Source organism: Amblyomma maculatum, chromosome 1 (genome assembly GCF_055883805.1).
Source record: "Amblyomma maculatum isolate TAMU_Amacu chromosome 1, ASM5588380v1, whole genome shotgun sequence".
Classification (NCBI taxonomy): Eukaryota; Metazoa; Arthropoda; class Arachnida; order Ixodida; family Ixodidae; genus Amblyomma; species Amblyomma maculatum.
The window spans coordinates 468,850,642-468,877,411 of NC_139344.1; the positions used below are offsets into that span (position 1 = coordinate 468,850,642).

The window sequence follows — 26,770 nt, forward strand, 5'->3', positions numbered from 1 at the left end:
CGGAAGGCGACGTTGCCAAATGCTTCGCACTTGTGCAGATATGCTACTGTTACACGAGTGTTGCAGGCAGTCCTGATAACATTTGTCTTTTCTGGTACAAAGCCAAGGAGTGCTACACTGACTCACTGCTGCGTCGCTGGTCATTCCGGTCTCGACTACGGTGACTGACAACAACGCCGTCCGCCGACCATTGCTGCGCCGTCAGCTGCAGCCTTAGAAAATTTTAGTGAATGAATATTGCCATTGAGCACACTTTTGGCTACAGTGAGCTGTCGTGCTATCCATGCGTTAGAATGCTACGGGTGCAAAAGAACAGCCAAAACGAGCTGACCAGCACAATCGTCTCTTACGTCAAAAAACTGTGCAATGACGTCACGAATACATGATTATGGTATTTTCAGTGAATCTACGTCACAGTCGATGCGCTAGCAATAGGTCCGGAATGCAAGAGCGAGCATTTCCACAAACTTTAAATAGGAATTAAAATATTTTCTACACTTGACTGTTATGGTCTTCAAACACGAAGGAAGCGCGTGACAAGCTTTGCACAACCTTGTAATATGGTGTCTCTAGCCCTTCAAGATGCAACAATATCCTTAGAGTGAATCAAATTAGGGTAAACCCAATTAAATCCAAAGCCATTATTTTTCGTGGCAAGAATAGTAGTTCCTGCGCTGCTTTCAATTATGTTTCAAGACCAGCGCATAGAAATCGTTAATGAACATAAGGTTCTGGGAGTATACTTTTCCTCCCACCTTAATTGGGACTCTCATATGTCCTACATCTCTAAAAAGCTCTCTGCTGTTACTGGCTTACTCTCACGCTGCCGCAGACTTCATCCCATAAGCGCTAAACTACAAATATATTATACTCTTCTTCCTCTCTCACATAAGCTACTGTACTCTGGTTTGGGCAACAACAACCAAAACAAATATGAGCACACTTCTTTTCTTGCAAAGGAAAATTATTCATCTCATAAAAAACCTTGAACCAACATTGAGTATTAATCCCACAATAGCATCGCTCAGTATGATCCACGTGGATAATATCTATGAATTTCGTTTGTTACAAATAACGTACTTTTTTTCCACAGGTATAAGTGAATTCTTGACACAACTTGCATCTCTTGAATACTGTAATACTGTCATCAACACTCGATGTACTGACACTTGGTCCCTACCCCAATTTAGAACCGATTACAAGTTATAATCCCTGGGGCATAATCTTCCATTTTTCTTAACAAACACGAAAACACAACCGGATGTGTACGACAAGAATTGAGAGCTTACTTTGGGGAAATGTAATCTGTATTCTCCATCTGTCACCTCAGTTCAGTTCAGTCATTCAGTTGTGTCCGACTCTTTGTGACCCTATGGACCGTATCACGCCACGCTTTCCAGTCTCTATCTTCTTAACATCACATAACTTCATCTGCAGCGCCTCGAGGATGCCATCTAACCATCGCGTTCACTGCCTACCTCTTCTCCGGTGACCCTCAACCTTTCCCAGCATCAAATCTTTCTCCAGTGACTCCTCTCCTCATCAGATGACCAAAGTAGCTGAGCTTTAACTTTAAAATTTGACCCTCCAATGAGCAGTCAGGGTTTATGGTCGACAATATCGACTCATTTGATCTTCTGGCCGTCCAAGGAACTCTCAAGAGCCTCCGCCAGCACCACAATTCAAACGCGCCAATTCTTCAGTGGTCAGCCTTCTTCACAGCCCAACTCTCGCATCCATACATCACAGCTGGAAAGACCGTAGCATGAGTTATACAGATCTTGGTTGGCAGTCTAATGTCTCTCCTCTTTACTAGGCGGTTAAGGCTAGCCATGGCTCTCTTTCCCAGAAGCAGGCGTCTCCTAATTTCATGGCTGCAGTCTCCTTCCAGGGTAATCTTGGAGCCCAAGAAGAGAAAATCTGTCACAGCTTCCACTTCTTGTCCCTTGATGCTCCAGGACTTGATAGGGCAAGACGCCATGATCTTTGTCTTTTTAATGTTCAGTTTAAGCCCAAACTTCTCACTCTCTTCTTGAACGCGCATCAGAAGTCTCTTGAGTTGCACTTCACTTTCTGCCATTAAAGTGGTATCATCCGCATATCTAAGGTTGTTGATACATTTTCCAAAAATCTTCACTCCAGCTGAAGACTCGTCCTGACCAGCCTTCCTCATGATGCACTCAGCATATAGGTTAAATAGGCAGGGTGACAGTATGCAGCCTTGTCTCACTCCTTTCTTAATCGGAAACCAATCAGTAAGACCATGCCCAGGTCTGACTGTGGCCGCTTGCCCTTCATACAGGTTCCTGAGGAGACAGATGGGGTGAATTGGAACTCCCATCTCTTGGAGAGCTGGCCACAATCTGCTGTGATCTACGCAGTCAAACGCTTTCGCATAATCGATAAAGCGGAAGTAGATGGGTTTCTGGAACTCTCTTGCTTTTTCCATGATCCAGCAAAGGTTGGCAATCTGGTCTCTAGTTCCTCTGCCCTTGCAAAACCCAGCTTGCACATCCGGAAGCTCCCAATCCACATACTGCTGCAGCCTACCTTGGAGGATTTTCAACATCACCTTCTTAGCATGTGAAATGAGTGCGATCATGCGGTAGTTGGAACAATCTTTGGCTTTGCCTTTCTTTGGAATGGGGATGTAAACTGACCTCCTTCAATCCTGTGGCCACTGCAGGGTTGTCCAAATTTGCTGACATAATGTATACATAACGTTAACAGCGTCATCATGGTTGAGGTTTTGAAGCAACTCCGCTGGAATGCCATCAATTCCGCTAGCTTTGTTCTTAGCAAGGTTGGCTAAGGCCCATTCAACTTCACTCTTCAAGATGACCGGTTCGAGATCAGTAATTACAACCGTCCTATGTTGGGTTTGCACATCCGGGTCCTTCTTGTACAGTTCTTCTGCGTATTCCTGCCACCTCTTCTTTATCTCTAAGGCTTCAGTGAGGTCCCTGCCTTGTTTGCCTTTTATCACGCCCAGCATAGCAAAGAAGCTTCCTTTGATATCTTTGATTGTCTTATACAGAGCTCTCGTGTTCCTCAATTGGCTGTTGTCCTCAACTGCTTGGCACTGTATGTTCAGGAAGGCATTCTTATCTCTTCTTTCTATTTTCTGAAAATCCGCATTGAGGACCTTTACCCCATAACTTTTGCCATTCTCCTTTCCTCAGCTGTTTGCAAAGCCTCTTTAGATAACCAGTTTGCTTTCTTGCATTTCTTTTGCTTTGGAATTACCTTAGTAGCAACTTCTTGTATTATATCACGAACATCAGTCCACATGTCTTCAGTCTCTCTGTCTTCTAGATCTAATTCTTGAAATCGATTCCTCACTTCAGCAGTAGTGGTTAGTGCATAGACCTGGATAACTGTTATGTTGAAAGGGTGACCTTGGATCCGAAGTGAAATCATTCAGTCGTTTTTGGGGTTGTACCCTAGCACTGCTTTGCCCATTCTTCTGTTTACTATGAGAGCAACCCCATTCCTTCTCCTGGATTCGTGCCCATAACAAGAGACATAATGGTCGCCGGAATTAAATTCTCCCATTCCGGTCCACTTGAGCTTGCTGATACCCAAAATATCAATGTTCAATCTGTCCATTTCTCGCTTCACGACATCCAGTTTCCCTTGCGGCACAGATCTTACATTCCATGTTGCTATGTGATATATCTGCTTGCAACATCGGACTTTCCGGTCGCTTCCCGACAATCCACAACTGAGCGTCCTTTTGGCTTTAGCCCAGCCGCTTCATTCGTCCTGGAGCTACTAGGAATCGCCCTTTGTTCATCCCTAGTAGCATGTGGGACGCCTTCCAACCTGGGGGGCTCATCTTCCGGCGCCCTATCATTGATGCTATTGTGACTGACCATAGGGTTTTCTTGGCAGGGTTTTCTTGGCTGGAGTGGGTTGCCATTACCTTCTCCAGTGAATCACATTTTGTCAGAACTCTCTGCCATGACCTGTCTATCTTGGGTGGCTCTACACAGCAGAGCTCACGACTTCGAGTTTTGCAAGCCCCTCCGCCATGACAAGGCAGTGATCCATGAAGGCGATCTGTCACCTCAGTCATTATCAAAGTTTTTGAAAGCACTGTGTTTTGTTTTACCCCTTGTGTTGATTTCATTACTGATAAGCTTTTGTGTAGTGTTACCCTGACGTATGCTTTGTATAAATTCTTTATTGATGTCTACTTCTGTATTGCTCATAAATTGTTATTTCGTTCTGTTTTCCTCTGCCGAGACATGTGATGGTTTCCTGGGCCTTCGTCAAGCTTACTGTACAGCTTTTAGCCCAGGTGACCATCCAGTTTCAAACTGGAAAATAAAATCTGATTTGATTTGATAACATGACAGTGTTACCCCAGGAGACAGGCTGAAAGTAAGTCCTCATCATTGTTGTGCCTCATCTTGGCAAGAATGGCCATGAAGGGGAGGAGGCCAATAGAAACCAATTTATGATGATAAATGCAAATGAGGAGCAAATTGTGTAGTGTCCCCTCTGAGAGAATCACTGCAAACTGAAGCGCTGTATATGTGGCTGATGCAAGCATAAGGTTTTGAAACACAAACTCAGAACGCAGGGTGCCTAGCAACCAGGAAAACCGGGAATAGGGAAATTTCATGTGCCGGGAAAAATCAGGGAAATCTCAGGGAACCACCAAAAATTTCGCTAAGTCAGGGAAAGTGGCACGATATATTCTACACGCATTATTTTAAGGTGGCGCACAGCAAGTATGTTATTCATGCAATTTTGTTTTTTTTTCCTTTGTGCTGGGTGCGCGGCTTAAGGTTGCGGTCCCACTCCAGCGGTGAAGAGACGACAGTTTTGGTGATATTCATACGCCTACTGTGCCTCACTCGTTTAGTTTATAAATTGTAACTTTAATATATTTGTAAAGCTTATTTGCTCTTCTTCCTAATGGTGCATTTGGTTTATAAATAGCTGCAACGATGTTTAAGCTGTAAATGAAAACACAAAGGTAATAAACGGCTTTTCAGCTCTCCTTGTCTCAGGAAAAGCAAAATTGTGCAAAATCTTTTGCATCTAGAAAAAACCCGTTCGAGATGTTTTGAAATTAGATGTTAATGAACAAAGTTAAGCATTTTTATTACTGTGTATTGCATAGTTTATTAGCCATGCGCCTGTGAAAAGTGTATAAAACAGACAATTATACATACAATAACTTTCAAGATATGCATTCTGCTGCGAAGATTTTTTGCTCAATTGGAGGTCGTACATAGTTTGCTTTTTCCTAAAAATATGATCTGTCTAATTTATTTAGTGTATAAGTTATTTGTGATCAAACAGCGTTTTTTGTAAAATGGATAAAAGTAAATGCTAAACTGTTCAAGTAACAAGCTTTTATCTGTGCTGAAATTTCGCGTGGAAAAACTTTACACCTTGCTGTCAGAGGATAAGCATCGGTTTTGTTCTACGACTCCCGAGGAATGTGCACGGTCAGGGTGATTTCAGCTAATTTTTTCGTGGTTCACTTGAAGCGTGCGAGCTCTTCATGACATATTTTAAGCATGATTGAAATGCTCCATGGCTTGTTTTTTTCTGGCGAATATAACTTTAAGGTTCGGGTTTTCGTTCCTTTATTCAACCGGTAACAATTATCAACTACAAAGTGTACAAAAAGCAAATAATGGTGGAACAACAGAGCCACGTATGACGGATGGATGGATGGATGGATGGAATATAGGAGCGTCCCCTTTGAAACGGGGTGGTAGCAGTAGCTATCATGCTCATTTTTTTCCCTATATCTTAATTATTGATTTAGAATGGTTAACTAACCCATCATTCTAGTTATTAAATTTTGTTCCTACATTACTAACATTATGTCACTTCTCTGCTTTTAAGCCACCAATCTTCCAGTCGTTTTTTGCTAGTTTCCACCGCCGGTTTATTCACCCGGCCACTGTTATCTCTAAACCCCAGAGCTTCAGGAACAGTGATTGCGCCTGCACCAACTTCCGGATGGATACCATTACATTCGAGTATAATATGGTCAGTTGTTTCACTGGAGTTTCCACATACAGCACATGCGTCATCTCCATTGTTAAATTTCTTTTTGTAGCTGCGTGTTCTAAGGCACCCTGTCTAAGGCACAAATGTAGTAGGTAGCGCCATCTATTAAATTTCATGTGCACTAAAATGTCGCAATCCAGAAAAATTATGAGGATGGCGCTACAAACACCCTGAATCGAGGGCTATCTACGAGAGGGTATTGTGCTTCTAGAATTTTTTCCATCGGGTGAGAGAGATAAACACTGGCGAGTCGGGTCTAGTGGTCGGGTCGAACTGAGGTGCAGGTGCTTCGCGCATGCGCAGTAGCGCTACTTGAAAACGGTCCCTTGACAAATGTACACTCGCTTGCTTTGAGATTTATTTATCGCCTCGAATTAAGTGTGTCATACTGTTTGTGTGCGGAAACGTTGCCAGCTAAGGCTCTCGCGCGTGCAGCTGAGGTGCACCCCGGTTATAATCAACACTGTACCCCAGCGTACGAAACGTGCTTCTTGTCTAGTACAAGTAGTGGCTTTCGTTACTCGTTTCTAGCTATTTTAGTAACACACATGATAGATGCTTGAGTTTGGCAAAAGCAGGCATCTTTCTGCTCATGGGGCTGCCTCGCACGAGAAGCGAATAACCGCTAACATGGGGAAACCGACGAACAATGGAGGCCTCTTTCCTTCCTCAGAAACGACTAAGCAGAATGAGCAATTCAAAGAACAGTGCTGTCATAATTTCAACCTACCAGCTAGAGATACATCCAGACAACGCGAAATCTCTGCATTCTTATTATCGAGTCAGTCTTACACCGAAAGTGAGGCAATGAAATCTTGCGTGTTAGAGGGTCGGTATCATGCAATCCCTCGAAGGAAAAATAAAACTTGATGCTATGGAAATTATCGAATGAGGATAAGAGGTTACGTGCCGCACAAATTTATTGCATGATATGAAGATTTTACGAGTTCAGAACAAAGATAGAAACGGTAAAAGAAATACTAAAATTCTGCTTCGCTCTGCACACATGATAAAGAATGCATCGGCTGCTAAAGTGTAGTTTATTTACTGGTATCAGCCCAACTGCATTACTGTTTGTTTATTTTCTATATCTTAGGCAGGACAGGAAAAAAAAAAGTTAAAAAAGTGTGAATAAATTTGACTTTGCCGCTGCAGCCGAGAGAGGAAAAAAAATGGTTGGCAGGGTCGTAGTTGCTAAATGACCTGACCTCTGTCTTTCGGGCTCAGCGTTTCTTCTGCGCGTCCCCTTTCTTTTGGACGGGTTGATGTGATATCGCTGAGCAAAGTGTATCCAACTCTCAACCCAACTCTGTCATATATATATAATTTGCAGCGTCGAGATTAGGGGCTAAATCTGCCTTGTCAGCAGGGAACCTGTTACAGCGCAGTAAAGCTGTTCTGTGGGGAGGCACCGACCTAATTTTCGTACCGACTTCAATAAACGCTTGTCTCACTGTCTGTTGTTGCAGTTTATTTAAAGCTTGCTGGGAAACATGTCGCCCCATTGTGTACTGAATGTGTCATATAGGTACTACTCGGCAAGATATAATCGTGTCGGAGACATTGAAGTTTTTTTTCTGGTTCTGCTTTGTAGTCTTGTAGTGCCTTTCGCGCCGCGCTCTTATCACAAGCAGCGGCACGGCGCTGGACAAAGAAGAATTCGGCACTAAGCGTCTCGGTGCAAGCAGCGGAAAAAAAAAAAAAAAGAAAAAAAAAAAACTGTTCTAACCCGAATGCTGTTGGAGCTGGTATTCCTCGTCTTGGCTCCGCCACAACGCTATCTTCAGATGTTCGCGGTTTTAGGATATATTGTGTGGGTGCGGAATTTAGACTTTTTTTTTTTTCAGTGGCAAGAGCAAAAAATATCTTCCCTTGCTACGATAAAATGAATAGTAGGGCACGGAACTATAACACTGCATAAATTTATATAATATAATTTCAAAGAGCGTCTCCCTATCAGAAATTGCACGAATACTTGTACCCTCTGCCACTTTACAGGTACAGATAAAATGTTTCGACCGTCTGCCAAGTACAACTTGAAAACCTGAACATGCACAAGCATGCCTCTTCAACCTTCCTACTGAAGTTCCTATATAGCGCAAGCAGTGCAGGCTCCAAAGAAAAGGAGAAAAAAGGATATAGTGGCCGGCCGAAGATAATCACCAGCGCTTCAGTCATGTTTTTTTTTTTTTTTTAGAATGTTGTGTTCCGGTGATGATAGTAACGGTAACGTGCCACAGTAGCTGCCGGGGATGTATTTGGTGAATAGGCAAGTAGGAAACAGCCATGTGAAGCTTCTCCAATACAAAAATGTGATGTTGAATCGGGTTTTGCCACTGCATTTCCGTCATTCCCCTCACTAAAAATTAAAAAAAAATGATGAGGCTCAACGCTGCTGAACCGAATGTCGAGCTTTAGCTCAAATGAGAGAAACCACTGTAATCAAGAGTTCGACGAAATGCAGTCTGATCAGGTGGTGGCATAAAAAAAAAATATACAGGATCACTGACCAAGTCAAAGTTTCATGAAAACTTACTAACGTTTCGGAAGCCCTACGGCTTCATTGTTCACAATGGAGAAACCAGACAAAAGACATTCGTTTATATCTTCTTCAAATACTTTGACTTGATCAGTGGCCCTATATATAATTTTTTTTAATGAGAGAAAACACTGAATTGGTTTCCCGTTTGATGCTTTTATTTGCACTTATTTATTTTATACGTGCATGATGTCCCGTCCTCTTCCTAGCTAATTCCGCTTCATGGAGGACGCTATACCGCGGATTGTCCGAAGCATTACGGCGTCTACGGTAAACCGTTGATGCATTCGGCAGGGAAGCTGGTTGGGCGTTCATTTTTGCTCTAATGCTATACCTGCCTAGCATCGCCCGCTACCGCGCTTTGCCGCTGCGGCCGGGGGCGTGGAGTGTTCAGTCTAGTTTGCCCAGGCACAACGAAGACGGTGATGTTGCTATGGTGATGGCACTGTTTACGATTCTTAGAAAAACGCGCCACTCACGCAAGTGAGCAACAGAGCTAACGCTCTAAAAGCCTGTCAGCAGGCAGTGTTTCCAAAAGAATGGGGCCCTTATCTCGAGTAAGGTAGATACCCTGTCACCCAGGCGTCCACTCACCCGCTGTCTCAACGCCCAATTTGTTGCGTTTATATTTGAACCTTGTTTTGAAGCAACTCGACTTCCTGTGCTCTGAAAGGTGTCCGATCATGTTAGCAAAACTGACATAGAAGCATGTGAGAATTTTGAAGCATACCAGAACATGCTTCCGTTTGACCACATGAAGCAAAACCACTGTACTGCATTGGTATGGAAAAATTCACGAATTATAGCACATGCCAAATCTGACAGAACGCGATCTGATCGATGCGTCTAATTGTTTGGCATTTGCAGGAAAACATTTGGTAAGCATGGGCGCCTTTGCATGGAGTAAAAATTGGGCTCTGATAATTATGTTGTAAATGTGTGAATGTACAAGTAGGTGCCACATCACGAAATTATTTACTACCAACACATGAAGCCGAAAGGCGGGCTCAATACTAAAGTATACTTGTTGCATACGTGTGTGTGCCCTGTGAAATGAGTACAATAAAGTCAGGCTCCAAGCTAATAATGAACAGTAGTCCACCCAATATATTGGTTCAGAAAGCGCATGGCATCATCACGGGAAGCTGCAGCAGGACAGGTCAGCGTCTCCCATAGCATACTACTTTTCACATCAGATTTCAGTGTCGAGTGAAATTCTGCAGGAGAAAAATGTTTCTAGGAGATTGATTGTCAAAATTTTATTCTAATTGCCTGAAAATACTGTGTTGCTTTAATTACACACACGCGCGCGCGCGCGTTAGCGAACAAATAAAATGAGGACTCTGTGGAGCATCCAATTGGGAGTGGGGAAGTGGCCGCCATAAGCGCCTACAAAACTGTCCCCGTTAGATCCTTTCTTCTGGCAACCTTCCTTTACAACCCCCTCTCCCCTTCCCCCCTTTCCCACATAATTTAGTGTGAATGCGACTCCTCAATGCCGAAGAGAGCATGAATACATGCCGGCCTCCTGCGCGATACATAGCCTCTTGGTGGATTTCGCATCTATTTCGAAATATCGATTCATCTCAAAAGGGAAAAATGGGCAATGATTCACTTATGTGCGCATTGTAACTTACCAGCTCTAGTTTCCAAGATTGGACAAGCACAAACAAAAAATAAACGAGAGCGACTGCTGACTGAAGTTCAGCTAATTATAGCTGCATTATCATATTTGTAATAATGTTTGATAAAGCAAATTTCTGTTGATGGCAAGAGCTGGCAGCTTCCACTCCATTCAAGGAGTGTTCCGATCCCTACTATATCTATGGCATCAACAATAGGGAGGTTTAGAATATGGTACCCCTACCGCTTAGGGGGACAGGGTAATAGCGTAGGTGACAGTAGAAGCACAATTCTCTATTATAGTGTGCACGCTCCGCTATTACTCTATCCCACTTATGGATAGGGTCGCTGTATTCTAAAGCTCGGTAATGATCACACGATTGCACAGCCCTAAAGACGAGGATCAAAAGAACACAAGACAGGCGCCGACTTCAACTAAGGTTCATTGACGAAGTCTGCAGAAATAATGCCATTTGCTTTTCCTTTTCACTCGTACTAAGATTGCACTGTGCAATGACACCCTGTTTTATTTGTGTTCAGTCAAGCTAGCCTACTGCAATCCAGTCCAATCCCCTCACGAGCGGCTCTACAGGGGAAACTATACTTCATCTCACAAGATATCTGCAGTACTGTGAAAGGCAGAGGAGCCCTTTCAATTGTGCTCCTAAGTGCCTCTCGCCCGTGTGCACTATAATAGAGAATCTCGTGCTCCTACTGTCACCCTCCCCCCCCCCCCCCAATTTGGAGGGCTAGAGGCGCTTAGGAGCACAATTGCCTATTGTACGCGTGATCCTGGTTGGACCGGCTGGGGTGCCTCTGCCTTTCGCTGTGCTGCAAACATCTTGTGAGACGAAGTATAGGCAAGAGAGGGAAAACTCTTGTCCCATCGTCAGGGCGAGTATTGTTCGAAGTAGTGGTGGGGTGGGGTGAAGAGGCGAGTTCAATGGGGCAGCCCATGCTGCGCAGGACAGGGACAGAAGCCCTCCCCTTCTCTGCCTGGACACTGCTGTGGAGCCACAAAAACCTTTGAAAGTCGAGAGGGTTGGGTGACTGGGTACTCAATTCCTCAGTCATGGATTAGTGGCGCAGCCTGGTGGCAGAATCTGAACTACTTCCAAGATGGTGACCGTGGAACCGCCACCTTAACACTTCTATGTCCACACTCACGAACTTGGTACATGCTTCGCATTCCGCGTTGACGGTGAAGTGAAACTCGTGTCGGGCCGCTGACTTCCCTGGCGGAACGATTTTTGCGCCGGCCCCGCCGTAGAGTAGTACGTGGCGGCGGCGTCAACTCAAAGTGTACCGTGATCCAGGATTCGATGCGTGCTGTAATTTCAACCTATGATGTCATCATTGGGCAGCGGGTTGATGTTCCCTGCACATCTAACAAGTCTGGCATCCGCTGTAATGCAGGTCCCGACGGCATGCTTGTGGCCATAGTTTTCTGGTTTTTGTTCCATGCCCGTTTCTTACGGCTTCCAAGGGCTCATTGCAGGCATGGTTACAATCTACTGTTTTTCGACATCTTTATCACAAGGAAAAATTCTGCACAAAGTAGGGCATCGAGAAAAACAAGCGCAAATGCGGATTTGCACGAAGCGGCAGCGACGGCGGCGAACGCAAAACAAAAAAATAATGACGCGCCGATTATGCCAGCCAATGAGAGACTCAGAGCGGAGCGCTTGAAAAGTGCGCCGCTTGAGATATAATCAGAGAACATAAACTGTCTTCGGAAAACCGGCGCTCGCAGCCAGTCCGCTTGAGCGAAGCCATTTTGAGATGGCGCAAATTCCGCACAAAGAAAACAGTTTCAATCAAAGCCTAAGATGGCGGCGATCGGCCGGCTGCAACGCCTGCGGTGCGCGGGAGTTTCAAACAAATTTCCTCTTTTCGGGGGGCATTTCGGGGCTGCTGTGAGATTTAATTTAAAAGTCGATATTATCGCATTTTCCGACCAAATTCAGCATTAATAATTCGATCAAAATAGCTCTTTGGGCCAGCTGGTTCATATTTGGGGCATAAAAAGACCAGCGCAAAAAACATGGACAAAGGAACACAAAACAACAGTACCGGTCCTGTCGTTTTGTGTTTCTTTGTCCCCGTTTTTTGTGCTGGTCGTTTTATGTGTTAATAATTTGAGTGCAGGTACCCGATAGGATAAACATTCTGAAAATGAGTTATTCTCAAAACCGATTTTTGACCATTTTGACCGTTCCAAAATGGGTTCCGGACTTTTCTTCCCAGTGAGGCATTAATCTGTGTATGAAGAAGAAAAAAAAGAATCCCATGAGTTGAATGGACACATTATAAAGTTGATGATGCGAGAGTGTATAATGCAAGTACGGATGGCTTTCAACAACAAAGAAGGATCAACAACAAGGACGAAGTACGGCTTATGGCAGTACGTTGAGCTTGGCGGCGGCCGATGTCTCTCCGTTCTCGTTGGATCCCACGCACCAGTACGTGGCCCATCCTGTCATTTTGTGTTCCTTTGTCCCTGTTTTTTGCGCTGGTCTTTTTATGTGTTATTAATTTGAGTGCAGGTGCCCAATAGGATAAACGTTCTGAAAATGAGTTTTTCTCAATCGATTTTTGACCATTTTGACCATTCTAAGACTCAAGTCTCCCTATAATAAAACGAAGAGGCTATTTCAGTTTATTAGGTGTCTCAACTGCGTTTCAGTGAGTGCTTAAATGCTCCTGCATAATATATTCCTCTAAGTACTTTTACGTTGTTTCTCGGCTACAAAAGACCAAACATGGGTTCCAGACTTTTCTTCCCAGTGAGGCATTAATTGTTTGCTTTGCTCAAAAGAAAAACTAAAAAAGGTGGTTTAAATATGCTTGTAGTCATTCTGTTCTATGAGAATCAATTCAGCATTAATAATTTGACGAAAATAGCTCTTTGGACCAGCTGGCTCATATTTAGCGCATAAAAAGACCAGTGCAAAAAAACGGACAAAGGAACACAGAACGACAGGATGGGTCCTGTAGTTTTGTGTTCCTTTGTCTCTATTTTTTGCGCTGGTCTTTTTATGTGTTAATAAATTGAGTGCAGGTGCCCGATAGGATGAACATTCTGAAAATGAGTTTTTCTCAAAATTGATTTTTGACTGTTCTAAGACTCGAGTCTCTTCTTAATTAACTCTGTGGCAGTTATATTTAATAATTTTTGCTACTGCAAGAACTAATTTTATTTTCCAGGTGATTGCGCGTTTATCAACAATCTGAAAGTTTGCAACTTAGATGCACTTTCCTTTCATGGCCGCGGGCGCCACCACTATTATGCACCTAGGGTGCCTCGATGCAAGGCACCCTATATACACTAGAATTTTGACCAACCGAAATCGCCAATCTTTGATGCATGGGGACTATAGGAAGTTTCGCAACTGGTAATATAAAATAGCTGTGCTGATGCTGGCATCAATGCACTTTTAATTTTCAGTAAACTTTTGACGATATGATTAACACTTTCCTGTCCGGGCCTATTCTGATCGTTAGCCCACTAACGATGGTTTTACTATTCGAATTTTCCTGCTTTGGAAGCACTTCTGGACAAGTGGCAGCCGCCACTGGGAAACAGAACCCTTCTTTCAGTTTTGCCCTTGTTTTTAATCTTTTCGTTATGCTGCGCGCGCCGAGACGGTTTCCGGTGCCAGTGATCGTTGCTCCTTGTGCGCATCTTGGCGTCGACGTCGCGCGCTGGCACTCCTCAGAAACGGCGCATTTCTGCCAATATCGACGCATCTGAAAGCTCGTTTTTGGATGCCGACAGAAGCAGCGACGATTCTGAAGATGATTTCAGCTCTTCAGGTTTCAGTAGTGACAACCGAACTGCATTAAATCAACCCAGAACATCAATGGCCATGCCTTGGTGAGTGTTGGATTGCCCTCCGAAAAGTTCCGCTTTTGCTGCGCGCTAATAGAAAGAGATCAGAATGATCTTACAGTCATAACTGTTATCTGCAGGGTCTCAATGCCACTCGGGCGAGACTGCTTGCCGCTGACAGTGCATGGAGTCGTGTTTTCAGCAAAGAGAGAGCCAGGGGTCCACCTCGGCATTGCGCGCCGGAGTTCTGCTCGGCGCTAATCAAGAGCCGTTCACGCGGTGGTACGATTGTCACCAGTGGCGAATTCGAGTGGGAGAGCAGCACACTCGAGAGCACTTCGAAAGGGCTCTCAGACAAGCGGGCGCCCTCTAGTGGAAGAGCAGGAGTAGAATCACTGGCTTCCGATGATAGAGGAGGAAGGCTTTTTCTCCGCTGAGAGCACCTGAGTGCACTCCTGGCTGCTCCCTCGTATAAAGCGAAAGTAGAGGAAGTCGCATGGCATAAAGCGTCATATCCACGGCATCTTTTTTTTTTTTTCTCTCGAGTCGGCGACACTCAAAATGGCGGCTTCAAAGTGTCGGCGCACGGAGCGGACAGCATTCCTCAGGTGCTATATGCATGTTTGAGAGTCGCTGCTGGCGTCGAAAAAGCCAAAGGAGGCAGGCCGCACTGTGAGAACAAAGGCATACAAAACAAGCGGTTCTACACGGAGCGTTGGCCTCTCCTCGGGTTGCAACTGCCGATGCTGGGGAGAGAAGTGCGGTGACATGGTCGTGGCGCTCTGCTCTCGATATGCACAGAGCGTTATCATGAGAGGACAGTTACACCCTTGCACGGCGTGCACTTGTACCGCTCTGTACTGCTCGGCGCCTCTGCGCTGAAAGCTTGTTGACACAGAATAAGAAACAAAGGACAGAGAATGTACATCTATTGCCGAGGAAGAAGAGCTCTTTGGTGCCCTATATCCATGGCTTCACCTACAACATGAAGATTGGGAAGAAGTACGGGGTTCATATAATTTCTACGGCTCCCAACAAAGCTAGAAGTATGTGTGCGCGTGTAAATGGGAATGACAATTGATCGAGATGCAAAACAGCGCATCGAACAAGATACTCTGAGTGCATCCAAGGGATTGTTTATTGCACTCCCTTGTCCTGTGGCAAGAATTATATCGGCCAGACCGGAAAATGTATAAATGATAGGATTAGAGAACATGCCTCTACGATATTGAATAAGTCCTGGACTAACCTTGCCGTACACTGCAAGGACTGTACTCTGTGAAAAAGGAATGTCATCGACAGAACTAATAAAGTAGCAGTTTTGAGGAAGAACAAGGACAGATTAATGAGAGAGGTTTTGGAAGCTTGGGAAATATATTTATCTGGTGAAGACTGCGTTAGCATGCCTTCTGTTCTCCTGTCGAAGAAGGAGAAAGACTTTTTAGATCATTGGGAGGACCGTAAAAGAAGAAATGATGTGTGTCCTTAGAAGTGGAGAAGGAAAAGGATGGGGGTGTTAGATGTAATCAGTTGTCAGTGCAGCATTGTCCTTGTTTATGTGTATGTGTGTGTTGTGTGCCTCTCCTGTGTTTCGTCGGCTACTCTGCTGCGTGGTGCATAATGTTGTCTGTATACGAACATTGAGAGTGTTCACCAGCGCCACTTTCAACCATGAATATATATATTGTTACGACGCTTATTTACACAGATGGTAGGATACGCTGGAGATTAGCACACCACAGCGGACAGACCCAGCTTCCTCGTCCTCTTCTGCTTATTCCACCAAACCTCATCTTCCTTCAATAAGGACCGCGGGAAGTGCGTGACACTGCCCCCTTCGCAGACAATGCCCGCCGGGCGAGTCAAGGTTCGTCACGTTGGTAGAAGGGCTTCATGCGGGCCACGTGGACTACTTGAGTCTTCCGAGAACGACGCCCTTGGGTGGTCACGCGAGAGACTACAAAGTTTACTGCGCTGAGGCGTTCCAATACAACGAAAGGGCCAGTATAGTGGTGCAACAGTTTCTGGCACAAGCCGCGCTTACGCATCAGCGTCCAAAGCCACACCAAGTCACCAGGGACATAATTAACATCTTGATGACGCTTGTCGTAGCGTTGCTTGTAGCATTCCTGGGAGGCTAGAGTGTGAAGTCTAGCGAGTCGACGAGCTTCTTCAGCCAAAGAGAGAGTATGCGCTAGTGAAGTTTCAGCAGGGAGTGAGAAAGGCAAAAACGTGACCAAAGTGCTTCGTGGAGGTCGTGCATAGAGAAGAAAAAACGGACTGTAGCCTGTCGTTTCGTGCTTAGCAGTGTTAAATGCGTGTTATAAACGGAAGGACTTCATCCCAGTTTTTGTGGCGGGAGTCGACATACATTGCGAGCATATTGCTAAGCGTCCGATTGGTGCGTTCGGTAAGACCATTTGTTTGTGGGTGGTAAGGAGTTGAATGGCGAAATCAGGATGAGCAGAGGCGAAGAAGTTTTTCTACAACTTCTGCCCTAAACTGTCGGCCACGATCGCTTATTAACACACGAGGAGGCCCATGTCGAAGAATGATGGACCGTAGTAAGAACGCCGAGACATCAGAAGCAGTGGCTGACGGTATAGCAGCAGTTTCACAGTACCGCGTAAGGTAGTCTACGCACACTATGACCCAGCGGTTTCCGTTGGAGGAACGGGGAAACGGTCCTAGAAGATCAATTCCTGCCTGTTCGAATGGGGTTCGTGGTGGCGTTATAGGCTGAAGATGACCCGGCGGTGAGCTGGTTGGGTGCTTGAAACACTGGCACTGGAGGCAGCTGGCCACATAACGTTGAGTAGTTTGACGCATCTTCGGCCAATAAAAACGTTCCTTAGTCCTGTGCAATGTCCTCGCGAAACTCAAGTGTCCAGCTGTGGCATCGTCGTGCATTACCCGAAGAACCTGACACCTAAGACTTGTAGGAACTACCAGAAGAAGCCGCGCACCTACTGACGAATAGTTCTTCCTGTATAGTACACCGTCACGAATGCAGAATGAGGTCTTAGGGTTCCGGGAACTTGCTGCCTCAAAAAGCGGCGCCAACTCGTTGTCGTGCCGCTGCGCAATCTTGAATTCGCCAACATCAGGGAAACTTGTAGAGATAGTAGCTATATATTCATCCAGGACCTCATTGTCGCAATCAGTAGTTTCAAGTGGCAACCGTGACAAGCAGTCAGCATCACCGTGCTTACGACCACTCTTAAAAGACACAGTAAAATTGAATTCTTGAAGGTGCAAAGCCCACCGCGCAAGGCGTCCACAGGGGTCACGAAGGTTTACAAGCCAACATAAGGAATGATGGTCCGTCACAATTTTAAATGCACATCCATAAAGATATGACCTAAACCGTTGCACACCGAATACAACAGCTAAGCATTCCTGTTCAGTTACAGTGTAATTACGCTCAGCCTTGCTCAAAGAACGGCTTGCATATGCAACGACATGTTCATCGCCATTGTGGCGCTGTATGAGCACAGCACCAATTCCAACTGCGCTGGCGTCAGTGTGAAGTTCTGTTGGAGCTGATGGACAGAAGTGGCGTAGTACTGGTCCTGATGTCAAAATAAACTTTAACTGACGAAAGGCGGAGTCACAATCGGCAGTCCACTTGAAAGGCACATCTTTTTGCAGAAGACAAGTAAGGGGATATGCTAGATCAGCAAACTTCGGAACAAAACGCCGAAAATAGGAGCAAAGCCCCAAAAAACTCCTGAGCTGTTTTAACGATTTCGGCGGTTTAAAACAAGTGACAGCTTCGATCTTTTTCGGATCAGGCCTGATTCCATCCTTGTCTATCAGATGTTCAAGTACCACAGTCTGGCGTTCCCCAAAACGACATTTCTTGGAATTGAGTACCAGACCAGCTTTCTCAATACACTCCAAGACAATCTCTAATCGACTGTTGTGTTCATGAAAAGTTGTCCCGAATATCACTACATCGTCCAAATAACACATACAAATGTGCCACTTCAGCCCGCGCAAAATTGTATCCATGAATCTTTCGAACGTGGCTGGAGCGTTAGATAATTCAAACGGCATCACATTAAATTCATACAGCCCGTCTGGGGTGATGAATGCCGTCTTTTCTTTATCTTCCGGGTGCATGGGGATCTGCCAATAGCCTGATCGCAGGTCGACTGAGGAAAAATAGGAGGCGGAATGTAAGCAATCAATGGCGTCATCAATACGTGGCAGGGGATACACATCCTTCTTGGTAACAGTATTCAGACGTCGATAATCAACACAAAATCGCCACGTGCCATCTTTCTTTTTGACTAGAATCACAGGGGCAGCCCACGGACTGGACGATTCCTGAATGATGCCCTTATGCAGCATGTCACGAACTTGTTCTTCGATTGTTTGGCGCTCTGATGGGGATACACGATAAGGCTTCTGGCGGATTGGATCAGCAGTTCCTGTATTGATTCGGTGCTGAGTACGGAAAATGGGAATCCGTGGTGGCGAGTCCCGAGAGAAATCGAAAGCCGCAGTATGTTTCGCCAGAACTTCCACTAAACTGTAACGGTCACTTGTTGGCAGGGATTTGTTAATCATGGCAAGAAAGTTTGTCTCATCTTCTTCTGAGCATGCGGTAGGCTTGGAATTGTCTGTGCTGAGCACAGCCACTGATTTAAAAGTGTCTTCGTCAAAGTTGGCAAGTTTTAGACCACGTGGTAATACAACAGGTTCGTTAGAGCAGTTAGTCGTCCACAAAGAAGAATGGCCATTCATGACTGAGATGATGCAGCGGGGAATCAGAATACTTTTCTTCGCGCAGTTGAGGGGGAGTGGTTCAACCACAGCGTCGAACGCATCACTGGCACAGCTGGAACTAACAACTCGTATAAACTCTGCTGACATTGCAGGAATGACTATGTCTTCCGAAACCGAAAGCGTGCTAGGATGGGTCCGCGAATTTTCACGCAAAGCAGATTCAATTCGAGTGCTCACAGAAATGTCTCCATTGCGAAAGTCGAGAGTGGCCCCACATTGCTCCAGAAAATCGAGTCCAAGAATTACGTCATGCGTTGATCGAGTAAGTACTGCGAATTCAGTTCGGAATGTGTGGCCGGCGATAACAAGCTTCACGGAACAGACTCCAAGTGGGTTAAGCGGTTCGCCACCAACACCACATAATGTTGTCGCACTATCCCAAGCAAACATAATTATACGACCAAGGCAGTTTTTAAAAGCGAGACTTATAATAGAAATAGTTGCACCTGTGTCCAACAACGCCATAGCACGTACACCGTCCACAAACACTTCAATCCGGTTTTTTAACATCGAAATGGGCAGAGGCATGGGTAAGCTAGAATCATTTGCGACCTCACCTCCATCGGCCGCACTCACTAGTTTCCCGGAGGTGGCGACCTTCGTCGGGGAGAAAGGGAGCGTCGTAGGCGCTGAGATGGTGGTGTCAGGCTACGGTCAGAGGCCGGTGATTCGTTTCGGTTCAGCACCATTCTGCGTTCTTGTCGGCTAGCTGTTGCACTGTACTCATTCCGGCTAGGTGTTCTATATGAATCATCATTGTCAGCAGGAAGCCTTGTACGGGAGTTCACCCACTGTCGGCGATACTGCTGGTCCGGACGACGGTTGCGGCAAAAGCGGGAAATGTGGCCGATCATTCCGCAGGCATAACACACTGGCGGCTCACGTTCGTTTGATGAATAAGGCTCATCGTCGCTTGTATTAAACGTTTCATGCTGGTGATGTGGCCGACGAGGAAAACGAGAGTGCTCGCTGTTGTAGGTGTTGATGGTAAGAGGTTGGATGTTCGGGCGATGAGCAGCAGAGTATCGGGTGTCCGAAGGAGACGTAACAGAGGGAGCACAACAGGTAGAAGATGGGCTATTGTCTGACGAAGAGGTGCCACTGTAGACGGGTCTGACGTGGCCCCCAATATCTTGATGCCTCCGAAGCTCTTCGCGGACGATCTGGCGGATTGTATCTGCCAGGCTTGTCGTTTCAGACACATCCACACTAGCGACAGTTGTCACATTAGGCAGCCGACCAAACTTCGGAATGATATGGCGTCGCTTCAAAGATTCAAACGTGCGGCAGTGTCGTGTTACATCAGCGGTGGTATTCAAATCGTCCCTGCAGATAAGAAAGTTGAGTTGTACATGTCTTGCGCTATTCCTTTCAGGAGATGACCCACTCTGTCTTCCTCAGTCATCCGAGCATCGACTATTCTGCACAGCTTGAGGACTTCCTCTATGTAAGTTGTGCAGGTCTCCCCCGGTACGTGCGCTCGTTGTGCCAGAGTCTGTTCGGCGCTCTTTTTTCGAGCATCGGCATCACCAAATCCCGCTCTCATTTCTTCCATGAAGCAATCCCAGGTGGTAAGAGATGCTTCATGATTGTCAAACCATGTTAGCGCAGTTTCTTCAAGAAAAAATACCGCATTCGCCAACTTGGTAGTCGCATCCCAGTGGTTGTATTTGCTCACCCGATTGTAGTGGGTGAGCCAGTCATCCACGTCTTCCCCGGGCTTGCCATAGAAGTGCCGGGGTTCCCGATAAGGCTGTGCGGTGGTCGGATGAGCTGCTGGTGTGGGCTGCGTTGAACCATCTGCTTGCGCCATCTCCGTCCGAAGGGGGGGTAGCCCAGCAATTCTTCTGCTCCGGCGAAGTAGGAGAGGTTCCGTGGTGATCTGTAGCCCGCAAACTCCACCACACTTGTTACGACGTTTATTTACACAGATGGTAGGATACGCTGGAGATTAGCACACCACAGTGGACAGACCCAGCTTCCTCGTCCTCTTCTGCTTATTCCACCAAACCTCATCTTCCTTCAATAAGGACCGCGGGAAGTGCGTGACAATATATATATATATATATATATATATATATATATATATATATTGTTAAGGTTTATTTACAAAGTGGTTCTACCCCTTAGCCTGATGTGCTAACCAAGATATAGTGAGCTTCCTCTTCTTCCACTTCTATTCCGGAGAACCTCTTTTTGCACTTCCTTGTTCTCTTCTATTCGCATGCCTGACATTTCCCCCTTCGCAGACGAAGCCCCTGGGCGGTCAGTCAGAGTCCCGAGCGAGAGTGGCAGCGCTTCATTCTTGCGACATGAACTACCTGTGTTTTCCGAGAGGGGCAACCTTGGGAACATTGGCGAGACACGATGTAGTTCAACTCATTGATGCGTTTGAGCACAATAAATGGGCCTGTGTAGTGCGACAACAGCTTCTGGGACAAACCACGCTTGCGGAGGGGTGTCCAGAGCCACACTAAGTTGCCGGGAAGGTAGGAGACATCCTGATGCCGACGATCGTAGCGCTGCTTAGAGCGGTCCTGCGAGGCCAGAGTGCGTAGTCGGGCGACCCGACGAGCCTCTTCAGCGTGGCAGAGGGTGCTCGAAACAGACGGCTCGGTGTCGAGAGAGAACGGCAAAATGGTGTCAAGAGAACGTCGAGGTGGACGGGCATAGAGGAGGAAAAATGGACTATAGGAAGTTGTCTCATGCTTTGAGGTGTTATAGGTGTAAGTAATGAAAGGAAGCACGTCATCCCAGTTCTTGCGCCGCGAGTCAACATACATCGCAAGCATGTTCGTCAGTGTCCGGTTTGTACGTTCGACGAGGCCATTTGTCTGGGGATGGTACGGCGTAGAGTGACGCAACTGTCAAGTACAGTAGCGCAGAAGCTGGACAACATCTGCCGTAAACTGGCGGCCTCGGTCACTGATAATTACACAAGGAGGCCCATGACGGAGGACGACAGCGTGAAGAAGAAAGAACGAGACGTCAGAGGCGGTGGCGGAAGGGATGGCGGCAGTTTCACAGTAATGCGTGAGATGATCAACGCACACGATGACCCAGCGATTGCCTTTGGACGGGCGTGGAAATGGGCCTATGAGGTCAACGCTCACTTGCTCATATGGTGTGGTCGGTGGTGTCACCGGATGTAAGTGGCCCGGCGGAGAAGTCGTGGGGAGCTTGAACCGCTGGCACTGCACGCAGGAGTTCACGTAACGCTGAGTCGTTGGACGCATATTTGGCCATTAGAAACGTTCCTTAATGCGGGTAAGAGTCCTGGCAAACCCCAAGTGCCCAGCTGTAACGTCATTGTGCATAGAGTGTAGAACAGAGGAGTAGAGGCTAGCCGGAACGACTAGCAGAAAGCGTGCACCGCCAGACGAGTAATTTTTTCGATACAGCAAACCATCGCGAATGCAGAAAGGGTTCGCAGATGCCGGATCACGAACTTTTTCAAAAAGTGATACCAAGTCTTGATCTTTTCGTTGTTCTCGCTGGAAAGTGGCAAGATCCGGAAATTGTACGGAAACGGTAGCAAGATAGTTGTCAAAGTTGTCATCGCAGAGGGTAGTTGCGAGAAGCAGCCGCGAGAGGCAGTCAGCGTCAGCGTGTTGGCGGCAACTTTTGTACGACACTGTAAAGCTGAACTCCTGAAGGCGTAATGCCCAGCGGGCCAACCGACCGCAGGGGTGGCGTAGATTCACCAGCCAGCAAAGCGAATGATGATCGGTGATGACTGTAAAGGAACGTCCATAAAGGTACGAGCGAAACCGCTGTACACCAAAAACGACGGCAAGGCACTCTTGCTCCGTCACGGTATAGTTGCGTTCAGACTTGCTAAGGGTGCGACTTGCGTAAGCGACAACGCGTTGGTTTCCGTCATGCCGCTGTATGAGCACAGCACCCACGCCGATGCCACTTGCGTCAGTGTGGAGTTCAGTGGGAGCTGTCGGGCTGAAATGACGCAGTATGGGCCGCAAGGTAAGAAGAAACTTTAGCTGGTGAAACTCAGAATCACTTTCAGGAGTCCATTTGGAAGGAATATCTTTCTGCAAGAGGCATGTGAGGGGGTAGGCTACGTCAGCAAACTTAAGGATGAAGCATCGAAAGTAAGAGCAAAGTCCCAAGAAACTCCCGAGTTCTTTCACAGACTTGGGCTCTTTGACGCAGCTGACAGCTTCAATCTTCTGTGGGTCAGGACTAACACTGTCTTTGTCAACCAAATGCCCAAGCACAACGATCTGGCGTTCACCGAAGCGGCACTTCTTAGAGTTCAGCACGAGACCCGCTTTCTCCATGCAGTTAAGGACCACAGCTAAACGGCTGTTATGCTCGGCAAAGGTCCTCCCGAAAATCACTACGTCATCTAGATAACACATGCAAATTTGCCACTTCAGTCCACGCAAAAGAGTGTCCATAAATCTTTCAAAGGTAGCCGGAGCATTGCATAGGCCGAAAGGCATCACGTTAAATTCATATGACCCATCGGGAGTCACGAATGCCGTCTTCTCCTTGTCTTTCGGATGCATCGGTATCTGCCAGTATCCGGACTGTAAATCAACAGATGAAAAGTAGGAAGCTGAATGGAGGCAGTCAATGGCATCATCAACACGCGGGAGCGGGTAAACATCCTTCTTGGTGACAGTACTGAGGCGGCGATAGTCGACACAAAATCGCCAGGTGCCATCTTTCTTTTTCACGAGAATCACAGGGGCGGCCCATGGGCTAGATGATTCCTGAATGATTCCTCTTTGCATCATATTACGGACCTGTTTGTCAATTATCTTACGTTCTGAAGGTGAAACACGGTATGGTGTCTGTCTAATGGGGTGTGCAGATCCAGTGTCGATCATGTGATGGGTGCGGGAAGGCGAAATCGGTGGTGGCTGATCTCGAGCAAAGTCGAACACGTCCGCATATTTCATAAGAACCTCCATCAATATTCGGCGGTCATTGGTGGGTAGCGATTCATTTATCATAGACTGAAAAACTGGGAATCAGCATGATCGGGACGTCTAGTTGAACGAGCAACGCCGTCACTGAACGTGGCGATGTGCATAGAAAGGCGTTTTTCAAAGTCGGCGAGTTTCAAACCACGCGGCAATACGTCAGGTTCATTGGTATGGTTGACAGTCCAAAGCATGGCACGGCCCTCGTTCACTCGAACAACGCTGCGGGGCACCAACACACTGTTTTTGGCACCGGAAAGGGAAGCAGGTTCCACCAGAGCGGCGAAGGCATTGGGAACCGCACCCGAAGACACAACTGGGACAAAGATGGCGGACATCGCCGGAACGACGGTATCCTCGAAGACAGAAAACACTTCGACCGCCCTCGGCGATTCTTCTATGAGGGCCGATCGAAGGCTGGGGCTTATTGATATCTCGCCACTGTTGAAGTCGAGAGTTGCGCCACACTGCTGTAAAAAGTCAACTCCTAGAATAACGTCGTGCGTAGAGCGAGGGAGCACCGTAAATTCAGTTCTAAACTCGTGTCCAGCCATTGCTACATTTACATAACAAATACCAAGCGGAAGCAACGATTCTCCCCCTACACCTCGAAATATGACAGTTCTATCCCAGCCAAACATAATTTTGCGGCCGAGACGGTTCTTAAAATCTAAGCTCATCACGGAAACTGTAGCACCCGAATCCACTAAGGCCATAACACAAACACCATCCACTAACACTTCCAAGCGGTTCTTCAGCATAACGATCGGTAGAGGAATTGGCAATATCGATGACCTGGCGACCGCACCTCCATCGACCGCACACGCTAATTTCCCGGTGGCAGAGAAGAACGGCGGGGAGAAGGCGATTGTCGGGAGCGGTGGGCAGGAGGAGTCAGGCTGCGATCAGAAGCTGGTGAGTCGCGTGGTGGTACGTAGCGGTAGGAGCCCGAAGGAGAGGGATAGGTCGGGTCACGGACTTGTGGATTCACGGTAGAACGGAGATTCCACCATTGGCGCTGGTAGCGTGGTGCCGGGTTCCGGCGGCGGCAGAATCTGGATATGTGGCCAAGCATACCACAGTGGTAACAGACGGGTGGTTCACGAGCACAGTCCAAATAATAGACCTCGGTAACAGGATCGAAGTGATCAGCAAAGTCCAACCGCTGGGGTTGTTGCGGAGGAGGTGGCGCCCTGTAGTGGGTACGAGCTAGGGGAGCAGGGCCATATGAGTCGTTTCGGTGGTCACGGACGGGAGGAGGAGCGGTAGAACGCCAAGAAGAGCACTGGATGGGAGCTGCCTGCAGGGAGCAGCTATCACAGGGGATTGCAGTGCGGTTCACATCTTGATGGCGGGAGAGCTCATCACAGACAATTTGGCGAATCATGTCGGCCAAATGCGAGGCTCATGTGAATGCTCGTGAGAATCCACGCTTGCAACAGTGGTCACGTTAGGCAGACGGCCAAATTTCGGGGTTATGTGACGCAGCTTTAAAGTTTCGAACGTACGACAGTGCTTGATCACGGCCGTTAGAGAATCTAAGTTTTCTTTTGTAATTAAAAAGTTGTATACGTCCACCACGATGCCCTTTAAGAGGTGGCCAACTCTGTCTTCATCAGACATGCTCGGATTCACCGCTTTGCAGAGTTTTAGGACCTCTTTTATGTACATTGTTCATGTTTCACCAGGCCCTTGGGCTCGCTGGAATAAAGTCTGCTCAGTGCATTTCCGTTTTGCCGTGGTATCCCCGAAACAATTTCGAATCTCCTCTTCAAAACGATCCCAGCTTGTTAAGGACGCTTCATGGTTCTCAAACCATGTCAGTGCTGTGGAGTCCAAGAAAAAACATCATTTGCCAGCATTACAGTGGCATCTCAGCGATTGTACTTGCTCACCCGCTGGTAATTGGTGAGCCAGTCATCCACGTCTTCGCTAGCCTTGCCAGAAAAGGTCCGCGGCTCACGGTAATGCTGCCATGCGGGTGCCGCTGGACCTGGCTGCCGGGCATCGCCGTCTTGGATCATTGTGGGTGTTAAAGGGGGGAGCCCAGTGAGGCGTCGGCTCAAACGAGGTAGAGAGGAATCCGTGGTGATCTTTGCAGCACCTTCCACCACACTGTTAAGGTTTATTTACAAAGTGGTTCTGCCCCTTAGCCTGATGTGCTAACCAAGATATAGTGAGCTTCCTCTTCTTCCACTTCTATTCCAGAGAACCTCTTTTTCACTTCCTTGTTCTCTTCTGTTCGCATGCCTGACAATATATTCATTTAGTAGGCCTTGTGCAGACACGGACATGCATGCATATAATCTTCAACAAGTGTAGGCATTGCGAGCGTGTGGTCTTGGAGCAGAAAGGTAAATATGCTGTGAGATATGTTAAAAATTATGTAAGAGATGCCAGGTGTATGCAACGTCTCTCTTTGTTCTTCACGCATGCACTATACTAGGTGCCAGTACGCACAGCAGGACTTTCTGCGAATAGAATATCCACTCAGCTGATCTGTGCTCATCAGGATTGTGCATGCATTCTCTATGGACAGCTCTTGCCAGAAGGTGGCAGGCTGTAGATGGGCAGCTCTTATTCCTTTTCCGCTTACATGCCACAAGAAGCACTTCAACAATGTAGAAGTTCTTATGATGGCAGCAGAATAAATCACGAGGTTGTCTGCACTTTTCACTCAGATGTGGTGTTGAATCAAATATGTTGAGCGCGACTGCTTGCGCGCTTTTAAAACCTGCTCAATGTTTCCGAGTGCTGTCCATAACAGAATGCAGGCACTGAATTAAGCGCCATCATTGCTGAATGTATGTCTGCATAAGTGTGATCTGTTCTTGTTTTGCAATCAGCAGCTGATCTCAAGGTCAGCACCTTGACTTAGTTTTTTTTGTACTCACATTGCCTATTTCTACTGCACAAGTGTGATGCAGCTAGGACACTGGAGGGCATCTGTCTTTCGGTTGGGGTGCAGAGCATAGTTAGGCTGTAGAAAGAGGG

At 46.7% G+C, this 26,770-nt stretch overlaps 1 protein-coding gene across 1 annotated transcript in view; it reads left to right on the top strand.

Annotated features, from left to right (window-relative positions):
* The window catches only part of LOC146209925 (uncharacterized), a 52,028-nt gene that overhangs the window by 8,983 nt on the left and 16,275 nt on the right, over window positions 1-26,770 (top strand). The window lies entirely within an intron of this gene.